Below are 12,198 nucleotides of genomic sequence, written 5' to 3' on the forward strand. Positions count from 1 at the left end.
AGGAATAAAGTTTGATTTAAGGCTTTGGGTTGGTGTGTGTGTGTGTGTGTGGTGTGTGTGTGTGTGTGTGTGTGTGTGTGTGTGTGTGTGTGTGTGTGTGTGTGTGTGTGTGTGTGTGTGTGTGTGTGTGTGTGTGTGTGTGTGTGTGATACTGAAACAGTGGACCGGTGTGGTTTTGTCCTGTCCTCTTGTGAAAGCAGGATCCTGATCATACTTGGCTTTCAGATTAATCTCTCAGTCGTTCTGACTCAGTGCTTCCTCCTCTGCTCATTAATGCCTCACATAGTTTTGTGTCTCTTTCAGACATCCAGTCTAGTGACTCATCATTGGACAGTTCATTTCCACAAATTTTTTACCAAAACTGTCTTAAATTCTATTGAAAAACTCTATTTTGTGCTGACTCAACTCATTTTTGGTCTTCCAGAGAACTCATATCCTACACCTGTGATAACACAAACATCATGGAGCGCACACATTGATTATAACTGTTGCAAAATACAGCAACATATTTATTTCATTAGGACAGTAAGGTCTTTTTGTACTAGTAAGCCTATTTTGTTATCGTTCTTTCAATCTATTGTTCTCAGTGTTCTGCAGTATACTGTAGAGTCAGTGCATAGTTGTCTCTCAGTGCAACTTAGAGCTGGACTGGGGAGACTGCTAAGCATCTGCTCAAAGATTGTAGGCCAAACACTTGAGCCATTTTTTTTAGAGCTGCATACACTAGATAAATGCTGTCAGTGGCAGACAACATTTTGTCCGACTCGACACATGTTTTATTTGAAGAATACCAGTTGCTGCCATCCAACATGAGATAGTGAGTCTCTATAGCCCTCTTCTATTCCTCAGTCTGTTAAAATGTTGAATCAGTTGGGTTAGTTAGGCAAGGCAAGGCAATTTTATTTGTATAGCCCGTTTTTACAATCAGTTTGTCTCAAAGGGCTTTAAATGGCATCATAACAACATCCTCTGTCCTTAGACCCTCACATCCACTGAGGAAAAACTCCATAAAAAACCCTTTTAACAGGGACAAAATTGGAGAAACCTCAGGGTGAGCAACAGGGGAGGGATCCCTCACCCAGGACGGACAGACGTGATAGATGTTGTTATAGACAAGAAAACAGTTTATAACAAAGAATGCGGTTAGCATGGAAATGTTAACAACAGCTGAAGAAGGAAGCTTCTGGTAGGCAAGGAAGGCAGGGAGAGCAGGCCATCTTAATGGGAGGAGTAGATGGTAGACTGGTTCATGGGCAAAAGGGCAGGTCGGTTTAACAGCAGGGGAAGGGGTTGGGGGGGGGTGCAGGCGGTGGTTGGTGCAGGGAGATGGAGCTCCAGTGGATCTGTGGAAACACAGAGAGAGTGCGAGACACCAAGGCCAAACTACAAAGTGCAACAGATAATGATAATGACAGAATAGCCGTTAGTGTAGGGACTTGGAGGCACTGCAGTTACATACATAGCACGTCACATGCCTGATGTTTGTCTTGTGTTATATTTTGTAATGTTTTTTGTTCTGTCTTGAACACAAGAAAAAATTCAGAAGAGATTCTGACAAATAAAGTACTCAAACTCAACCCAACTCATCTGCTGTATATGTGCAGCTTATTACTCAATAATGGCATAAACCTTAACTTTGATGATGTCTCTGGTGCCTCACAATAGATAGCCTCTGTTACAGAACTTGTCAGGTTTTGGAGAGACTGGACCCAAAAATGCAGACTCACTCAGGAGGTGACCTGAGAACAAAGGCTAACCCTAACCCTAAAAAAAAAAGAGAAAAAAAAGTCAGTACTACAGAAATGTTGAAAACAAAAGTCTAGCACAGAGCACCTGTAGCACCCTGACCAAGGCAAAACTGATGGGACAGAGTGTTGAAAACATCAACCATAGAAATTCATAAAATACTGAAAATAATGTAACTGTGATCAGAAGTAAGAGGAGTCTTACAGAAATGCAGTGGTGAAATTACATTGTAATGAACTGGTCTAACTGAGCTAATGAGCGACCAAAGTCAGTCAGAGCACAGTGACTCTGACTCTTTAGGTCTTGTCCCATTGCAGTTGTATGCAGATGCAGATGCAGATGCAGCTTTGTGAGACTCTATTTATATGCGTATGTCCACATGAGCTGATATAGGGATAATAACTTGAGGAGTTTGTGGGTTGGGTTTCTGTCCTCCCAGTCCCCAGGCAGGAATGTACCAGGACACCAGCACTCCGCCTGCAGACTGATGGGACTGACTGAGCTCTGTGAGCACAGAGTGTGAATTATATAACGCCAATCAACTGTTCCAGAGTGAAAGAGGACCCAGTACATCACAAGCACATGGACCGAGACGCCGGGGGCATATGTATTTTAATTTCACTTATTGAGCCAACAGTAGAAAACTCAAGCACCACACAGAGGTATAAACTGTGATAAACAGTAACTAGAGGCACGAGTTGGAAACTTTCCAACGTTGGTAAACTAACCTGTAATCTAACGCTCAACTGAAAACTATAAGGGTGGAGTAGGTCACCACGATGGCAACAGTGGAGCAGCTCACTGTGACCTTTACAGACACTCTTTAGGGTGATGTCACAGAGTCCATGTCCATCTATTCCTTCTTCATTCCCATAAAGGAGCTGAGGCCTGATTTCATTCATTTTGCAACTGACCATCCACTCATAGTATCAGGTTAGTAAAAAAATGTCCTTTCACAAGTTTAATAGGCCATGAATGTCGGCATGTCATTGCCCACACATCTACTTGTCTGTCAACTCTGTGTAGGATTAATCATATAAATATAGATTTACTTGCTTTTTATAAGTCTCTATCTTATTTTTAGTATCAGATAATTTCCTGTTTCCACTGGATAGTGGTGTGAGTGTTCCAAAGTTGTGGAGTGTGAGTACACACATAGTTTACTTTGAGTGGGAAGGTGTGCTGACCATGGTGGTTATCTGTCTGTATTATATAAACCTGCTAACATTAAGGTTAAGATTTCAGTGAATGTATGATTCAATATTCAATTTTACATTAAAGGGATAGTTCAACATTTTGGCAAATTGGCCCATTGCCATAATCCCTATAGTCTTAATAGTAGGTTTGTTACCTTTAATTGTCGGTGCAAGCTATTTTTAGAAGCGGTGAGCCGAGCAGCGAGCTGCTCAGAGCTAAGCTAAGTTTCCCTCATCAAACTCATCAAATACACAATCCAACAGCTCCAAAACACTCTTGTGGACAAGTTGTGACCTACACATTCACCACGCTATGAGATAATAACGGAATGTTATGGGACGGAGTTGTTTTAGAGGTAAATTCATGCAAAATAGCTTTCAGGGACAGTTTTTCAGCAAGCAGTCTCTGTATTTAAAAATAGCTCACAACGACAATTAAAGGTAACAAACCTACTGCTATGACTATAAGGATTATGGCAACGGGTCAATTTGCCAAAATGTTGAACTATCCCTTTAAGAAGAACTTAAAGGGATAGTTCACTCAAAATTGAAATTTCACTCATTATCTACTCACCCTCATGTCGACTAAGGGTTGGGAGAAGTTTCAGAGTCCTCCGTGCCTTCTCGGAGTTACAGGGGGTCTCGGCGCAGCACTGCATGTCCAAATGATGGTCGCAAACGGGGCTCACTTTTCTTCGTCCAAAAAGACACACCAAAAAACATCCAAATACCTCCACACAGCTCGTCTGTAATGTCCCTCTTGTATTGAAGCCCCAACATGAGAAATTGTTCCGAAAAAAATTAAATAAGTCTATATTTTGAGGTTGTTTGTAGCGGAAGCTCCCAGTGTTGCTTTGCTGAAATCTTGCGCGATTTGCGGAGCCGTGAACTGGGTGTCAATGCAAATCGCACGAGATTTGCACAGACACAGGCAAAGCAGTGAACTGAGTCACTGGGAGCTTCCGCTACAAACAAGTTTAAAATATAGACTTATTTAATTTTTTTCGGAACAATTTCTCATGTTGGGGCTTCAATACAAGACGGACATTACAGACGAGCAGTATGGAGGTATTTGGATGTTTTTTGGTGTGCCTTTTTGGACGAAGAAAAGTGAGGCCCATTCGCGACCGTCATATGGCAGTGCAGTGCTGCACGGAGCCCCGCTGTAACTCAGAGTAGGCACAGAGGACTCTAAAACTTCTCCCAACCCTTAGTTGACATGAGGGTGAGTAGATAATGAGTGAAATTTCAATTTTGAGTGAACTATCCCTTTAAAGATCAGAAAAGCATGTAACTAACCCAGTCCAAATCCTCAGGCCTGGTCTTACCTATACTCTCCTGATTCAAATCTCCCTCTCTCTCTCTCTCTCTCTCTCTCTCTCACACACACACACATGCACACACAGGTGTTTTCAATTTCCCTGGCTCATTAGGTCAGGTGTGCAGTGAGACGGGCGGTACTATGCTGGTATTACATAATGACAATGTAGTAAGAATGACATTAGGGTGAGTGCCCCGTCCCTCCCAGTGGATGAGGGAACTGTCACATACATGAATAGACTGAGGATGAGTAAGTGATTATTAAGTAATATGTGTATCTTACTCCTACCGCAATGTATCATCATTTATTCAAATACCATTATAATGTCATACATACAGCACCAGCTACCACATTAATATGCCCCTGAGGGCAGCTTAAACTGTCAATTTGTTATTATTTGCTGCAGCTTTCAACACAGTATTTTAATTATTTTGAATCATTCTAACTCTTAACTATTTAAAATTGTCTTTAAAACCTATTTTACTGACTTATTTTGTCTCTTTTTGTTTTAGATGTATTTTTATTGTCTATGATTTTAATGTATTCCGGTGCTTCTGTAAAGAACTTTGAATTGTCTGGTGAATGTATTGCGCTATACAAATACATTTGCCTTGTCTTAATAAAAAAAAAAAAAAAAGTTAATAGAATTCTGCCTCTACAGGTAGGCCTATCTCAATCAAAACAATAACAAAGGAATGCCTTTGGCAAGTGTGGGATCATGGGAAATGTTGTCCTGACCTCTATTAGCATAAGCTTCTCCTGGTTCAGGAAATCAAACCCACTCTGTGATTAGAACCATTAAAACATTAAATAAAGCTGTTTAGAGTCTTTCTGCTGGTTCACCTGGTAGAACATGTAGCAGCCCAGGTTCATGTCCAACTCATGGTCCACATGTCCCTCTCTGTCCATGACTTTCCTGTCTCTCATAGTGTAAAAACAAAAAGGCCCCAAAATCCCTAATTGGGGTCATCCCTATGTTCCCACAGCCCTATGTTCCCTCAGCCCTATGTTCCCTCATTTCTAACTTTTGTCGTCACTGAAAATTAGGCCCTATGTTCCCTCAGCCCTATGTTCCCGATTGATCGCTGATTGACTGATGCTCCTGTATGGAGACAGGACAGGAGGACGTCTCCAGCAGCTGGAGCTGAACTGTCCAACATTTACTCAGCTTGTTTCTCTGATGACTTCACATCCAGATGACGACAACTAAAATCATCTCGTTCAAATATAGAAATGAAAACAACCAAGGTGTGAAAACTGATCTGTTGAGCTTCTGTCACACACACACACACACACACACACACACACACTGACATGATCATAGAGGATATGACATCACTGACAGTTGGCCATATTAGAATCACCAATGTCTCTGGTGGAAGAAGGGGTGGAAACATTTATGACCAATGAGTAAGAGCACAATTGACATTTTAAGGTGGAAAAGTTACAGATTGCAACTTTCAGGACCTTTAATGAGAACATAATATTTCCACTTTTGATTCAGTGATGCATCTTAACACTTCCCTCTAGTCTACTCTTTATTGTGGTTGAAAGACCGTCAGACTAATCACAGGTCCAGAGGTATGAGAGACGATGGGAGGGTCGAGGGAGGTCACATTGTAATGAGGCCTTGAACTGAGAGTAAGTGCATGTTCTTGAGGAAACAACAGCAGATTTATATTAAAGGGATACTTCACCCAAAATCTATAATTCACCAATTTGATTCACCATCAAAACACTTGTGGAGTTCCAGGGGGGGTCCAGCTGGCAACGGATTTTCATATTATGGCGGCAGATAGAGTTCACCTTTGAATCGTCCAAAACACACACTATGAAACATCCAAATACCTCCATACTGCTCGTCTGTACTGACCCAAGTGTTCTGAAGCCGCCACATGAAAAAGTTGTTTGGAAAAAATGAATTTGATCTCTGTTTTTAGCTTTGTTGTAGTAGTAGCTCTGTTGATGTTTGTGCGCATGCGCGAGTTTTGCTGCATGATGTTCTGCCGTGTTTACATCATACATCCAATGGTTTACAAAGACGAACAAACATCTCGCAGCAAAGGTGGGCGACGTATCCCTTTAGTGAAGAAAAGGATGCAGTGTTGTACATCAGCATCCTATGTTTATCTCATTTTCATGATTCTCATAATATCTCAATTATGCCATGAAGGTTTCTTCAAATTTGGCACAAACATCCATTTGGGACGCAAGAACAGTGCCCTTTTTTTCCCTCTCTTTTTCCGAATCTCTCTCTCTTATTTTGACATATTAGAATTTAACATCCACTCTTGTCTTGTAACGTATGTTTGTTTTTCACCCCTGTCTTACACACTTTTACACTTGTATTGTTTCCTGTTTCCTGTTGTTTTATCACCTGTATTGCACTATGTAAATAAATTAAAACAGTGCCGTTGCATAGGGGAGAAAAGTGGTGACAATTCCCAAAGCCCAGTAGTGCTTCTTCTATGACTGCATCAGCATCAAACAAAGCCACAGAACATGCAACATTCATGAAATACATTTTATTTATTCCAAGCTATAACCCCCTGCCTTCTTTTAAAAAATGGTTTCGTCCATGCTGAAGCAACAGTAGCCCCTGAAAACTCATGAGACTTAGCTAACCATCAGAGTGCTTAAAGGGATACACCATCATTTCGACTATGCGTGCAGTAACAAGGGGGATATCGCCCATAATTAGCTTAGCTCAAACGCTGGAAGTGCATAGGCAGTGTTAGCCTGCCTCCTACCCGAGCTGAAATCAGCAGTCAGAAGCTGATTTCATTCTAGCTCTAAACTCTGTAAATATATCACTTTATCAACATTTCAAACATTTTTAGACGAGAAAGTAGCCGTTTAGATCAGCAGTGTGTCGTTAATTTGTCTAAATACCAGCTCCATCCATCCATCCATCCATTTTCATCCACTGTATCCGAGTCTGGGTCGCGGGGGCAGCAGTCGGAGCAGGGATCCCCAGACTTCCCTCTCCCCGGACACTTCCTCCAGCTTTTCCGGGGGGACCCCAAGGCGTTCCCAGGCCAGCCGAGTGACGTAGTCACCCCAGCGTGTCCTGGGTCTTCCTCGGGGCCTCCTCCCGGTGGGACATGCCCGGAACACCTCACGAGGGAGGCGTCCAGGGGGCATCTGATACAGATGCCCGAGCCACCTCAGCTGGCTCCTCTCGATGTGGAGGAGCAGCGGCTCTACTTCAGGCTCCCCCCGGGTGACAGAACTCCTCACCCTATCTCTAAGGGAGCGCCTCGCCACCCTGCGGAGGAAGCTCATTTCGGCCGCTTGTATCCGGGATCCCGTTCTTTCGGTCATGACCCAGAGTTCATGACCATAGGTGAGGGTGGGAACGTAGATTGACCGGTTAATTGAGAGCTTCGCCTTTTGGCTCAGCTCCTTCTTCACCACAACGGACCGATACAACGGCCGCATTACTGCGGCCGCTGCACCGATCCGCTGTTTACAATTTTGTTTGGACGAATTCTACTCAAGCTAGCCGTTGTGACCAATGCACTTCTGATTACTTTCACAAAATAAAACACCCGTTGCCCTTTACATACAGAAAACCATGACAATACACGCTCTATCTCCCTTGTTACTGCACGCACAGTCAAAAGGATGGTGTCTATCTGCTTGTCATGGACTCGGGAGTGAGGCAAGACACGAAAAAATAAAAGTTGGTGTATCCCTTTAAGTTGCTCATACATACTGACATTGACATTTAACTGAGCAGACAGTGAGACAGAGCCAGGTGTTCAGAGTGTGAGTGAGAGGCTGCAGGTGAGGCTGTTGGAACACGCCCTGTTCGCCGACGGCTGCTGTTCCTGCAGCCAGAGAGGGAGAGAGAGAAAACATGGCCTCTCGATTCATGTTTCTCTCCCTGTCTCTGCTTCAGGTCTGAACATGTGCTTTTTAATGAATACCTGTGCAACAATATCACAAAGCCGCACTAAGAATCACACACACACACACAACACATACACACATACACACACTGCTTTACACTTTAGCCAGCTCATGTTTTCATCGGTCAGATGAGCCGATGAACTGATTAAACGTATCAGCACCGAGCTGCAGCTCCCTGGAGACGTTCACTTCGTCATCCTTTCATATGTAGCCTACACTGTGTCACTGTGAGAGCAATAGTACAAAAACAGTCCTGTGTGTCTCCCTCCCTCCCTCCTCCCTCCTCCCTCCTCCTTGACTTTGAGGATGTGGTGAGAAACTTCCTTCTCAACAAGAATGTGCGATATTTTTGTACGTTTGTGGTAAAATCATGACATGTTCTCAGGGGAATGTTGTAATCTGAATAAGTGACTAATCCCACCTGTTGCTCCATAACATCAACAGATTTCTGCGCTGATGGTGTGAAATCTGGTCAGTCTGGTCGGTGGTCTGGACCCAGCCGTGGGCCTCACTGATCTGCATGACACTGATCACACTGAGCAGGTCATACATCTCATACAGTAACAACACAGACAGTAGGCTATACAGTATGGACAGTCATCAATCCTCCTTAGAAGCACACAGGGGAAACACTCTGTTCAAACAATGTGTCTTCCAGCCTTTGGCAGAGAATAGCAATGTTCCTTATACAGCGATACAAGAGTAAACATGTTGTTTAGCCTCTAAGTGTTAAATAATGGTGCCCTTATGAGTGTCTGATTGACTGTGGATTATTTGAGTAGGATATTGTTGTAGCTGAGACTTGTCAGTCACAGAGACACAGATACAGTCTCAGGTCATGGTGTCCATGGAATGCTGTCAAACTGGATTCCTGACACGTCCCAAGTGGAGATGTTTCATTTCTGACTATTTCACCCGGCAACACTGTCTCTCTCACACACACACACACACACGTATTGTATTTACCGGGGGTGAATACCATACTGTTTAATGTGACGGAGGGACCAGTTACATCTGTGCTTAGTGTGATTCATTGATTGCCTAACATAAAACTGGATGACAGTGGTGAATCATTCCTCATCAAACCTGCAAGTACTGTTCGTACAGGGAGGGATTCCTGAATTGTGAAATGATCACCAATATGTTATCAATTATTCAACATGTCGCAGATCTCCTCTGTTTTGATCAATGCATCACCATCACCTGCACACAAACAGCTCCAGCTTCACCTGCTGCCTTCACGTCGCGCCAAATTGTTAGTAAAAGCAAAAAAAAAAAAAAAAACACAATAAAGAATGTTCAGAGTTTCCGCTGAGTGATGTAAAAATCCAGTTGGGTTTTCTCATCTTGTGCTGTTTATCCAAATGCGCATAGTGACTTAAATCCAGCTCTCTCAATGAACTGGCTGTCTGGGGCCTGATACAGCTGCAGCCACAACTTGAGTTCAGAAAATGTGTTTTCATTTCTATTTTGTGATTTGTTGCTTTGTGGAAACATCTGTTTTATTTATCTAGAAACCAGCAAACCCTCCTACACGCAGGTGCTGGTTTAGGGGGGGTGATGGAGACACTGATACACACAGCCACACAGTCTGTGTTAAATGTGCAACAACAAGATGTCGTTTGTTGTCTTGACGATCATCTGTATCATTTGTCCTTGTAATTAAAACACCAGCAGAAACATCTGGATGATGAAAATCATAAACAAGTGGTTAAAAAACAACTTCATAAAGAGTAAATAACATTGAATATCACATAAATACATAAACTTAATGATCTGCAAAATGTTATAGTGACACGAGGTGCCGCAGCCAATCGGATAGGTGCTGGTTCCAGTCTGGTAGGCCCTGGATCCTGTTCCAGCTGTGTTAAGTCCTGCTTGTGGCATCCTGGTACAGTCCTGCATTCACTTCAAGATTCTCATCGCCTTATAAATTTGTGTTATTTGCACTTGGTATTTTTACTTGCTTTTGTTATGTAAAGCCTCTTTCAGTGCTTTAGAAAAGCGCTGTATAATCGTTACACAGGCAGACTGTAGGTCTGGTCAGGTCAATACATAATAATCATATGTTCAGACAGAATAGACACAAACATCGTAAAGTGGAGAAGTGGCGTTGGGACGGAGTCGCCTCAGAGCTTCACCTGTCCTCAGAGCGCGACAGGACAGGTGGAGACACACGTGTCCCCCAGGCTGCAGCTCATTGAGCAACAGTGCGTCGGGCTGGTTCAGCTATGCCTGGTATCTGAGTCAGCCTAGGTATTCTACCCCACAGCAACGTTGAGCAATCACTAATGTTATAAAACCCCCTTCATGCACAACTATCTGCTCTACTACACCTTGACATTAAAGATTCTAGAGGAGAGTGGATCCACTGTGCAACACGGCTTTTGCTTCATCATGCTTCATATAAAGTATCTATGGTACAAAAACAGTTTGTGAAATCCTCTTATAATTAATGTCATTGTTATATAATCTTATCGTGCAGTTGTTTCAGTTCAGTGTTTGACCACCTGAATTTTTAGTAACTCGTGGACATTAAACTGGGACAAGGGCTCATTTTCACTTAATGAATTCATTTAGGATTTTTCTTAAGGTCCACCTTAAGGGTTCCTTAAAATAACAACTGCTGCTCAAACCACCTGCAGCTGTTCTCTTTGAGGTTTCCTTAAAATGTACTAAACTTAAGGAATTAACTTAAAGTGACATAAATTGTCACACAGAAGACCAAAGAAAGAAAAAACCTTAAAAGTAGCTCTCACTCTGTCTTAAGTGCAACATGGTGACTTGAATAAAAAATGGCCACTTCAGTACAACTAATCCAATGAAATCAAACTTTATTTATGTAGCACTTTGCAAACAGGGGAAGTTGTAGCACAAAGTACTTCACATACACAAATAAAATAAAAAGAAAAGACAAGACATACATCAAAACAGTATAAACCCACCCCTCCCTTACATTCATTCAGGACGGTAATGTGTCATGTGTAGGGAGACGACTGAGGAAAAATGTCATTACTTTGTAATGAGGAAACTGGTTTTTTCTTTTAAATATGGCTTAGACTACAGACTCAGACTTTATTTGTCTCAGAAGGGAAAATCGTTTCCACTCGACTGCACATTACATAAAGGACATCATAATAAACACACGGAGCAGCAAAACAGAATCTAACACAATTAGCAGACAAAAGCAGGCATATCAGGAACAATGTATGGCACAAACATCAACTGTGGCGAACATAGTGACAGACAAGAAAGATCATAAGGTATTTGTGTGTGTTTTTTTTTTTTACACCTTTACTTGACAGGACAGGTGAAGAGAGACAGGAAATGGGGAGACAGAGAGAGGGGGAATGACAAGCAGCAAAGGGCTGTGGGAGCAGGGGTGGGTCTTCCATGGTGGTACAGGGGGGCCCCTGCCCCTCCCCCCCTGTAATCAGAGATATTTCAAAGATATTTATGTTCACTGTGAGAATTTTTTTGTTATTATTATTTACAAGATTGAGTTGATTATTGATTGACTATAATTTTAGTATTAAAAGTGGAAAAATAAAAACGTCATAAACATCTTCCTTACAATGTGAAAGATTCAATGTGGCCAATAAAAGATGAAGACATACAGTGTGTAACTGTACAATATAAATATTAAAGAGAGCGATCAGTGCAGCCTTCATTTTTGTTACTTTTGTGTGCCCCCCAGATTCACTGTTGTAACCCCCTGTGCCCCCCACCAGAAAATGCTCTGGACCCACCCGTGTGGGAGAATCGAAACAGGTCCGCTGCGACAAGGACAATAGCATCTGTAAATGGTCCTGAGGACGTGAGAGCTCTCACAGGCTCGTATGATAAAAGCATATCTGGTAAATACGACGAAGCAAGACTGTTAACTCATTGAGTGCCAACCACGTAATTTCTCGTTTTTCGTTCCCATGCGTTGAGTGCCAAAAACGAGATTTTTCGTTTTTTGCTTTTTTTTTAAATTATGAAAATAGACACTTTAATACACATTATATGTAAATTTGG

Source organism: Trachurus japonicus, chromosome 15 (assembly GCF_045865225.1).
Source record: "Trachurus japonicus isolate A0001 chromosome 15, Traja_1.0".
In the NCBI taxonomy this organism is placed as follows: Eukaryota; Metazoa; Chordata; class Actinopteri; order Carangiformes; family Carangidae; genus Trachurus; species Trachurus japonicus.